We start from the raw sequence: 12,236 nt of genomic DNA, 5'->3' as shown, positions 1-12,236 counted from the left end.
AGAAATGACCCGGCATGGCCAGGTGGTTAAGGAACTCGACTCGTAATCAGGGAGTCGCGGTTTCGACACCCCGTCACATCAAACATACTCGCCCTTTCAGCAGTGGGGCCTTTATAACTTGACGGTCAATCGAACTATTTGTTGGTAAAAGAGTAGTCCAAGAGTTGGCGGTGGGTGGTGATGACTAGCTGCCTTCCCTCTAATCTTACACTGCTAAATTAGGGACGGTTAGCGCAGATAGCACGCGAGTCGCTTTGCACGAAATTGAGATCAAATCAGTACAAATGCGAACTATTTCAACTGAGATTCAGTAGGGAAGGTCGAAGCATCACGGTAGTCAGAAGTAGGATGAGCACGCATAAACACTTTTAAAGCAAATACAGACATAATATTGTACTCGACTTGATGTACCATACCTAACAAGGTAGATCTAAACGGTTCCTAAATACTTTTGCGTTTTATTGTTAAGCTCGTGATACCTGACGGATTTCGTAGCTACAATGCTAAGAAAGAGTGCGAGAAGCTCCTTTTATTGCCAATAAAATTGTCGAAAAAATTTTTAATTCAAATTAAAAGAATCCGGATGGGAAGTTTGTTTTCTTCAACAAAAATTGCGTTTTAAATCATCTGATATGACATGCAAATTGTTGAAGGTAGAAAAAAAAAAAAAAAGAGTAAGAGAATTAAATGCAGAGTTTTGAAAATGTTTAGTTAACTTTTTCAATACCTTTCATCAGGTCAGCGGTATGTCTGCGGATTTACAACGCTAAAAACCGGGTTTCGATACCCATGGTGTGCAGAGCACAGATAGCCATTGTGTAGCTTTGTGCTTAATTCAACATCAACCTTTCATCAGATTTATCATATTCAGAGGTAATAATCAATTTTCCTAACCTTAGTCAAAATCTGAAAGAAAATCAGCACCGTGACTAAGGAAAAGCTATATGTATGTACCTGTTATTTTGTGTGTATGTGAATGTTTGGAAATCGAAAATTTTTAGAATGGCACACCGTTGTTCAGGTTTCGAGACGATTGTTTTCTTATACGACCGAGAAATGTATATTTAAATATTTTAACAGAAATTCTTAATTGTATGCATGATGACATAAGATTTACTTGAGGAAAGAAGTAAATATACTTCTTTACTGGCTTTTATATAATTTAGTGACGGATTTCAAGGTTGGCTAGTTAATAGAAAATTTAATAAGCATAAAAATGCTGTGAATAATTATAAAAGTACAAATGCTTATCCTAAACATCTAAAAAAATATCTCAGAGGAGGTGTTTGTGTTTTTCTTATAACAAAGCCACATCGGGCTATCTGCTCAGCCCACGGAGGGGAATCGAACCTCTGATTTTAGCGTTGTAAATCCGGAGACATACCGCTGTACTAGCGGGGGCCTCAGAGGAGGATTTACGACTCTAGAAACCAGGTTTCCATTATAGGCAGATCACAGATGGCTCATTGTGTAACTTAATGCTTTGTTACCAACAAGCAACCTATAAATTATATAAGATTTAATGTTTTAAATATCTATGGCAAATAGGACCTCTTTACGTACAAAAGTAAACGTAATTTACTAAATAAAGACAAACAAATAACCAATATAAAATATTAATAATACATTTCATTAGTACTAGCAATAATTTTCTTGCAATTAATCTAACTGTGTTTAGAAGATTGAATATTCTAATTGTTATATCGGTCAAATTTAAGATTTTGAAAGAATTTGTATAAAATATACATAAAAACCCTTGATAATAGTCATGCACACGGTACTTGACTTACAGGTAAGTGTATAAAGCTGCCAAAGTAATGATTCAGTTATATAAATTTGTGATTATGGTTTAGTTCATTGCTTTTCGAAGCAGAATCCCAACTTTATTTTAAAATTCATAAATTTTATTACTTTTTGTGTTATGTGTGTATAACACTTCTTTGAAATTTATTGCAGGTATGTTCATCATTCGTCAGTTTGGTCGTTTGTAACAAAGCACAAAGCTACACAAGGGGCTATCTGTGCTCTGACCACCACGAGTATCGAAACTCGGTTTCTAGGAATGGGAGTCCACAGATATACCGATGAGCCACTGGGAGGCGTCAGTTTGCAATGGATTGAAAAGGTATTTAAGTAGGTGCATGATATGCTTACTATTTATAAAAAACAACAACAAATAACTATATATTTATCAGAATATGAAAAGCGGATACAAAAAGACCAGTCAAGTAAGCTGGAAAAATCTTGTAGCGATCATCTGAGTCCAGTCCGGGATAGTCACGTGGTTAAGGCGGCTGATCCCAATCTGAAGGAAGTGGATTCGATTCCCCATTCCTTCCAACCAAACATGCTCGTCCTTTCAACTTGAGAACGTTATAATGTGACGATCTATCCCACTAGAATTCCAAGAGTTGGCGGGGGAGGGGTTGATGACTAGCTGCCTTCTCTTTACTCTTTCACTACTAAATTAGGGACGGATAGTGATAACTCCGGTGTAGCTCTGCGCGAAATTCAATACAAACAAACGAATAGCCCGAGTCATCTAGGGCTGATGTGATCAAATAGGTAAGCAGTAGACGAAAAGTTGCTGTTTTAGAATTTTTTTTATTCTTATGCAGAAATGTTAGCGACGTTTTAAGCGTATCATTAGTATATCTGTGCATAGCACATCGTAACCAATAACTTGAAAGGTTGGTTTTTCAATTAGGAATTCAATAGAGTGCTTTTTCGGCGCGTGATTTATTTGGAGGCCTTGTCGATATCAAGTAGTACCGTTCTTAATAATAATAATAATTATTTCAATATCATGCGATTTGTTAAAAAAAACAAATAGTCATCACCATCCACCACCGACTCTTGGGCACTGTTTTACCAACGAATAGTGAGATTAACCGTAACATTATAAAGCCCTCACAACTGAAAATCGGCGTGCTTGGTTCTCTAAAAACTAATTATTTAATAGTACGTACAATTCTTGTTGATGTTACTATAACAATACTTTTTTATTACTGTACATTAAATGTATAAAAAGGCATACGCTATTTACTATCAAAGTGGCGTTATCATCATATTGTCTAAGACATATAAAACTGTTGTTGCCATAAATAAAAGCTAAGTACATATTTTTTGGTAAACACATCTAAGCGTATAAGAAAAAGTTACATAATACCTACATGACGTAAGAAAATAATTTGTCCTTTGAGTGATACCAAGTAATCTCGTCTTATGATTAGCAGTTCCATTTCTAAAAACAAAAAAAATCATAAAAAACACGGAAACCTTGCGTTGTTGTCTTAAACACGTTAGTTAAATTGGATAAGTAATTAAAAGAAGACGGTGTTGAACGTTTTCTTTGAACTGTCTTTCATTCCGACTATGAATGTTTGCAAGAGCTCTGTTTCAACTGGAGCATTATTCAGTCAAACGAATTATTAATGTTCCAATGAGCGCAACATGTTATAAGAAGTTTTAAAATTCTACACAATTCTTCGTTTAGGTATAAAATACACATTATTGTTATATCTTCCCAAAAGATATCCAGGTTGTTTGTAAAAAGTTCTGATGGTCGTCAAATGGAAAATATTCAGTCAAGTATCAATTGACAAAAACTGTTAAAAACAGGATTGATTATGCCAAGATAATCCAGCAGAAAACTGTACCTATTTACATTTTCCAAATAGGTTTTAGCCATTGTTATATTTGTTTCCGCGCAAAGCTACGCAGTAGGCTATTTGTGCTCTGTCCAGCACGTGGAATTAAGCCCCCATTTATGTAAACGCACGCTGCCTCACTGTTAGCAACAAGATAAGCTAATATAACGTATGCAAGTATATATATTTGGGACGGAGATTCGAGCCCGCCACCTGCAGATTAAGAGTCGAGTGCTCTAACCACTTACACTGCTAAATAAGGGACGGCTAGCGCAGATAGCGCTTGTGTAGCTTTGCGCGAAATTAAAAAAAAACATTATTTTAGGATTACAATGTAATCTTGTTAGATTTACGATGATTATACGATTTTGTTTTTTTTTTAGAGCAGACGACACCCTAGTGCACCGTTGCAACAAGTACGTTTTGTGTTTGTAATTACATCTGTGTAAGGTATATTTCATTGGATGCTAAAATGTTAACGAACTGAGTTTTGTTTTGATTTACTTACTGATAAAGTATACTTTTTTATAAGTTACATCATGTACAGTAAGTAAGATTAGTTTTTAGAACAGGCACTACATTTACTTCACTGGTACGATCATTAATATTTGTTTGTTTGTTTTGAATTTTACACAAAGCTACTCGAGAGCTATCAGCGCTAGCCGTTTCTAATTTAGAAGCGTAAGACTAGAGGGAAGAGAAGCTAGTCATCATTACCCACCACCAACTCATGGACTATTCTTTTACCAACGAATAGTGGGATTGACCATCACATTATAACGCCTTCACGGCTGAGAGGGCGACCATGTTATTTGTGACGGGGATTCGAACCCACGATCTTCAGATTACGAGTTAAGTTCCTTAACCAACTGGCTATGCCGGGTTTGATCATTACTAGATACACAAGTTTTTACTAAAACTTTCCTTACTCTAAAACCTTGTGTAAGTACTTGATAGTGATTGCACCAATGATCTAAACGTCGTACCTGTTCTAAAAACTAATCTTATTTACTATAAAAGCTGAAAATTTTAATAAAATATTTATGAACTTAATATATTTTGTGTAGCAATGTTCAGCCAACTTTGTGAAGCCTCGAAAAATACTTGAAAAAATGTTTTGAGAAATTCCCTCTTTTTAAAGTCCGGATCATATTAGCCTTTGCACACTTCTGTCAGGTTTAGCTGACCTAACGAAGAAGTGATTCATTACATCAGTTGTAACTTAAAGATATAAACAAAATTAATAGTTGTATAAAAACGATCTTATAAAAATTCGGGATTTTATTATGTTCTGTAAACCCACAACTTAAGATTCTTTATTTCCTGTAGCATTACAACTCTAATCAATCATGTTTATATAGATTAGTTTAGATTAACTGTTAACACTTCTTTGCATGTATCTAAATTTTTTACCATTATGGCATTGAATGATTAGTGTTAAGAAAAATTTAAGATTTAAACACATAATAAGCCAGAAGTAGGCCTTATACTTAAGCCAGTCAAAAACGTAGCATTATTCTTCTAACATAACATGGATACTAGGATCCAGTAGAGGACTGAGCTCTTTGTACCTGAATCCTTTAAATCTTAAGTGCTTTCTTTGGCATGTTATGTCCTACATGGTCAGGTGGTTAGGGAGCTCGATTTTCAATATGAGGGTAACGGGTTCAAATGCCCGTCACAACAATGATCCTCGCACTTTCAGCCGTGGAGGCGTCATAATGTGACGGTCAATCCCACTATTCTTTGGTTAAAAAGTAGCCCAAAAGTTGGATGTGGGTAGTGATGACTAGCTGCCTTCCCTCTAGTCTTACACTGCTAAATTAGGGACGACTAGCGCAGATAGTCCTCGTTTAGCTTTGCGCGAAATTCAAAAGAAGCAAACCAAAAATACAGTTATATAACTTGATAGTTTATAGGATTGTATAATGTTACTTATCCTAAAAAAATTCATCCAATTTCATATGCTTAAGTGCCTAAAATAAGTATAATTCAGAAACTTTATGTCAAGAGAGAGACGTTTATTATAAACTTATTATATAAAAATAACATAAAGTTACAAAAGTCTATAAAAACAGTCACAACACTTCTCTTTACACCCCCTTAAATATCTATAATTAATTTATTTTGTAAAAAAAGATTTTCTTTTTAAATATTACTTTGTGCGTATCTAACTCATTGTAAGAAGATTTTATGTCAGTATTCTTCGAAATAAACCTACACATTATTATATATTTAGCACTAAAGAATTATGGGTTTACTGTAATTCTAATCAGTGCACCTTGTATACGTTCTTTTGTATATATTTGGAAGTGTAAGTTTTTTTTTCTTTTTATGCCCTGCTAGTACTTGGCATCTTCTTGCCCATCGCTAATGCATCAATTTATTGGAGATCCACCTATTAATAATTTTTATATTTGTTCTCAGAAACCCCCTTGTCTTTTTTGTAATAATGAAGAAGAGATGCAATTTAAGACCTGTAAATAAGCTATTTGATAGGGCCCGGCATGGCCTAGCGCGTAAGGCGTGCGACTCGTAATCCGAGGGTCGCGGGTTCGCGCCCGAGTCGCGCCAAACATGCTCGCCCTCCCAGCCGTGGGGGCGTTATAATGTGACGGTCAATCCCACTATTCGTTGATAGAAGAGTAGCCCAAGAGTTGGCGGTGGGTGGTGATGACTAGCTGCCTTCCCTCTAGTCTTACACTGCTAAATTAGGGACGGCTAGCACAGATAGCCCTTGAGTAGCTTTGTGCGAAATTCCAAAAACCAAACCAAGCTATTTGATAATTGTCCTGAAATTATACAATAATACCATATTTTGTGTGTTTTCTTATAGCAAAGCCACAGCAGACTTACCGCTATACCAGCGGGGGACTAACACGTTTTACTTAATAATCGATAATTAAATAATAATAATGTTTAACGTATGCACTATCTTAAAATGCCTGATCTGGTTTGCTGGTTGAAGAACGTGGATTTTCGGTGGCACAGCGGTAAGTCTTCGGATTTAGAAAGATAAATTCAGGGGTTTGATTCCGTCGTTAGATATGGCAGATAGTTCGATGTCGCTTTTCTATAAAAACAAACAAACACACGCATAAAGAGCTTTACTCGCAATCTACAGGTCGCAGGTTCGAATCCCGTCACTGTCAATGCCCTCCCTTTCAGCCATGGTGGCATTATAATATGACGACCAATCCCACTAAAAGACTAGCCCCAGATTACGACCAGTGGTAACTGACTATCTTCCCTCTAGTCTATCACTTCGAAATTAGAGACGGCTAGCGTAAATAATCATTAAGTAGCTTCTCGGGAAGTTTAAACAAACTTTTTGTCACAAGCAACTTAGAACTAAATTTTAGCCCCTCCAGTGGCTCAGCGGTATGTCTGCGGACTCACAACGCTAAAAACCGGGTTTCGATACCCATGGTGGGCAGAGCACAGATAACCCATTGTGTAGCTTTGTGCTTTATTACAAACAAAGAAAAATCACGTGTACAAAAATGTAATCATTTCAGTTTATCTAAAGATCATAAAAGTTTACACAGCATAAGAGTAAGTAAACTCATTATGCTTAAATAATAACAGGTTGTCAAACAACGATTTATAAGCATAAGGAAGAAATTTATTGATGGTAGGACATGCTAGATGTTTCGACAAGACATCGTTCTATATTATTCAGGTATGATTAGTACTAGGGAAAAAATGTTTATATATCGTTACATAGATAAAAGACACAGGGATTAAATGTGACTGAAATTGTGTGACCAAGTGACAGGATATAAGGAAACGTCAATTCTGGTCAAGCGTAGGAACGGTGAATAGACCTGGCCAAATTCGGCTGTTTTTGCTAAGGACATTATTGTTTCGTGAGAGAACGTTTGCTTCGATGATTTCTGTAGTTTCTTGACAGTTTATTTTTTTTTTAGTTTTCGGTTAGTTTATGAAAATAATTTCGTTCCAAAATATTTGTGATTTGTTTTATATTTATGATATGTTAAAGCAGATGTGTGGAATTCATTTCTACGCATGTGACGTTTATATTCTTTGCATCACTCATAGCCTTCATTTTCATTAGACGACCGAAATGTTTGTTTGTTTGTAATTAAGCACAAATCTACACAATGGTTTATCTGTACTCTCTGTTGAATCTCGGTTTATCGCGTAGTAAGTCCGCAGACATATTGTTGCCAAAACGAAGTGTTTCGAGGTACAATGTTTTCTCTGTTACACATATTACACCACGAAATATTATTCCTACAAAATTAAAAGCGTAAAGATTGTATTATTTACTGAAAGATAGCGATACTTTGTTCACATAGATTATTTCAAAGTATAGACCATCTTGTACAAGTATCTTCTGCATTTTAGTACATTTCCAAATAATACATTTTACTCTAGTTTCTCAGTTTCTTTCTTCGGGTTATTAACTTTACTTGTATTCATTTAGTTTTCTTTTATTATTCTTAATACTTTCCTTACTTTTTTAGTATATTACAAGTTTCTTTGCCATCTTTCTATTATTTTTCCAGTGATTAGTATGCTGAATGAAGGATCTTAGGTTCCGTTATCCTCGTCCAAAAAATCCGTTTGTGGTACTAGGTTCGTCAAATCCCAAAACAGTAGCTCGAAAGTTGGCGATGGATGGTGTTGTCCAACTATCTCTTTCTAGTCTGACCCCGCTAGTACAGCGGTATGTCTCCGGATTTACAACGCTAAAATCAGGGGTTCAATTCACCTCGGTGGGCTCAGCAGATAGCCTGAGGTGGCTTTGCTATAAGAAAACACACACACAATTCCTTATAGTCTAAAACCTCAAAATTAGGCATGTTTATCTTTCAACAAAATTCAAAGTAAAAACAGACAAACAAATGCGTAAGTAATTCAATGTACTTTTTCTAGCTTTTATTTCTAAAAAAAATGTTTTAAGTAGTTTCTATTATTCTTTATGGCCATTTCTCACAGTTTTTAATATTTCTCAAAGCACTTCATTTAGTTTTTATTCATTTTTTGGTTAATTCTCCCACCACTCCTTATTTCACTTTTGGTGTTCTTTTCGTTTGTTTGGTTTTGAATTTCGTACAAAGCTATATGACAGCTGTCTGCGTTAGACGTCCCTAATTTAGTAGTGAAAGAACAAAGGAAAGGCATCTAGTCATCACTATCCACCGCCAGATCTTGGGCTACTCTTTCACCAACGAATAGTGGGATTGACAGTCACATTATAACGCCCCACGACTGAAAGGGCGAGCATGTTTGATGCGACGGAGATTCGAACCCGCAACTCTCGAGTTACAGTCCATGTGTTCTTTTCGTCAATCTTTCTAGTTTATTTTGTTTTATTTGCCGTTTCTTGTATTTTTCAAATTATTTCGTCTGGCTTCGGTGATTATTCGTGCTACTTCTATAATTTTATTATTTTTCAGTTTGTTTCGTCTTGCTTAAGGGGTTCGATTCGCAAACTGCGGGTCGCGGGTTCGGATCTCCATCACTGAACACGCTCGCCTTTTCAGCCATGCAGACGTTATAACGTAACGATCAATCCCACTATTCGTTGGAAAAGTTGGAAGTGAGTGGCATTGACTAGCTGTCTTCCCTCTAGCCTTACACTGCAAAAATTAAGGACGGCTAGCGCAGATAGCCCTCGTGCGGTTTTGTGCGAAATTTAAACAAACCAAACAAAAATCGTCCACTTTATTTTAGTTCTCATGTCACGTCTTCTAGTTGCTGTTATTTTTTTTTGTAACTTTCTTTAATATTCATTATTCTTTGAGCCTTTTCGTTTAATTTCTATTAGTTTTCTTAACAATTTGTTTAATTTCTGTGCCGTCTGGTATCTCGATAACTCTATATCTATATAAATGACATTATAACTTTGTGTTTGTGTATATGTGTTATATTTTGAACTTAATATTAATTTAATTGCAAATTTTCATATATTAAGTTCGTGGAAATAAATATTCCTAGACAATCATTATTTCTGTGTAAAATATTTTAGAATGATACTTAATAACGTTTGATATTATATATAAATAAAACACTTGCATTTGGTAATATATCATAAAATATATTTAGCAATATTTTACAATGTATGATATACTCATTAAGTGCAAGGGAAAGCTAATTCTAAATATACATGGTAGGTTTGGTGATAGTCGGTCTTTTATTATTAATACACATAAATTGCTGCCAAATAATACTTTTGATTATAAATTGTAGGTCTGAAAGACCTTGTAAAAATTCAATCTCTACTGTACAGTGATTCCAAACGTGACCTGTATTCAAGGATTTCTGTAGAGAATAATAAATTGTTATTTCAGATATGCTTACATTATTTCTTCTTTTCTATTGAAGCCTTACTGAAGATAAGTTAGCCAAAAAACGAGTTATTTTTGCTTTCTCATGTTACCTTTTTTGTTATTAAAACAAGTGTTTTTCTTGAAAGTTATTACATGTTTTTAAAAACTTAATTATACACACATTTATTTCTTAATTCACAATCATAATCACTTATCTTCGATGTTCTAATCTCGTGTTTAACTAACACGTGCAACGTAACTGTAATCTGCAGTGCTTATTTCTGCTTGATCTCTCCAGGGCTAAAAATCGAAAGCTATTTTGAATATCTAGGCATATATTTTTAATCTAAAGGCGGAAACACTAAATAATTATAAGGCTGCCTCGGTTATGTTGAAAATTGATATTTGACTAACGTAGTCATCTACATCATTCTCCTGGTAGCCCAATTCCAAACAGTAGCTTCAATAACATCGAAATTGTTATCTGCGAAAATACCTCTCAACAGAAGGTTGAAAATTTTTTTCTAGAAATTAAGTACTGTGTATCTCAGATGTTTACGAATTGTCTAAAGGAGCATGCTGGGTATTTTGGTGGTTTTTTTGGAAGAACTGATTAAAAATAAGATAATAACATACTATTTTTACTGCTTATCAAGAAAATGGATTACACAAATCCAGGCCTATCATTTTGTTGAAAAACCAGACAAGGTCTTCCAAATAATACATCATGTTAAGCAAAACAATTAAGGAACTTGGTGGAAATATTACTTCATTATATAACACTTTCCTACCTTGAATGACAAACAATAATAAACATTGTGTCATATGGTCATATGATTGTATTAAATAATTACCTAGATGTCATGTAAACAACTAGAATAATTGTACAGTTCTATTTTGCATGAATTCATATAATATGTAATCGTCCTAAAACAGGAATTCTGTTATTAAACCTATAAATTCTGAATTACTAGTTTGGTTTTAAAAATATTTCTCATGTCAAGTCATTTAGGGTAGTTTATTATTCTCTTTCTTTACACATTGCTTTAGTTCTAGCTAGATAAAGTGTGAGCACATAACATGGCACGTTGTAAATGATAATTACTTTCAATCCAATGATACTGCTGCATAATACAATAATATATTCTACCCAGTTAATTGGACGTGATCTTATATAGGTACTTTTCAATGACCTCACGACATCCGGGTTTTCCCAAGCCACCACCATCTCGTCGATCAAGTTCGTACAACCGCGGTAGGACAATAAATGTTTGTTTAATTATGCGTTTAACACTTTTGTTTCAGTAGTTGATATTTTAATTTCTTGTTGTTATTTGGTTAATTCCGCAAGAACAAATACATACAATTATTTTCAGTGCATATCTGTTATTTGTAGTTCTCTACATTGTGAGCAATACTATTGTATTAGAGCATGTACAAAACATGCAATACACCTTTATTACTTTGGTAATACAACTTTAGTATTAGAATTTTATCATAACGTAAGTAGCATTTTTTATAATCAAGGTTTCTTAATTCAGCCAAAAAATAACTTGTTTCATTTAGTTTGTTATTAAGCACAAAACTACACAAAGGAATATTTGTGATTTGTCTACCATAGGTATCGGAAAACTTAACTTTAGACAAATAAACATTTAATTATTTCCACAATACTTTTACAGAATGTTACCATACTGAAAAAGATAATTACCTAGTATTACCTATTAAATTAATTTTAAGCTTCAGTCATACAAATTTCTGTTATCACTTGATCCTTTCAGGTATTGCTGGTAAATTTTTTTTTCAAAGTTAAATATTAATTATCTAGCTGAAGTCTTCGCTAGTTTCATATCAATCCTTCATGGTTCGTCAGTCACGACTGTTTTGATTGTTGTTTTTTTTAATTTCGCGCAAAGCTACTCGAGGGTTGTCTGCGCTAGCCGCCCCTAATTTAACAGTGTAACACTAGATAGAAGGCAGGTAGTCATCACCATCCACCGCCAACTTTTGGACTACTCTTTTACCAACGAATGGTGGACGGAAATGGCGACATGGGCTTGATCGAAGTGGTGATGTTCCAAATTCATTTTGATATAAGATTAATATAATTTGATATAAATACCTTATACTTGTAGTTACACCGTGAGAGATATCCTATTATTTTAGATTGATTTACTCTGAGTTACAGATAACTTAAGCGAAAACTAGCACAAATTACAAACTTATTGAATGATTTAACATCATGTTTTTAGTTATAAGTTTTATAGATACTCTTTTCAGTGTCTCA

The sequence above is a fragment of the Tachypleus tridentatus genome, chromosome 1 (genome assembly GCF_004210375.1).
Source record: "Tachypleus tridentatus isolate NWPU-2018 chromosome 1, ASM421037v1, whole genome shotgun sequence".
Classification (NCBI taxonomy): Eukaryota; Metazoa; Arthropoda; class Merostomata; order Xiphosura; family Limulidae; genus Tachypleus; species Tachypleus tridentatus.
Note: the sequence above shows the minus strand (reverse complement) of the source record.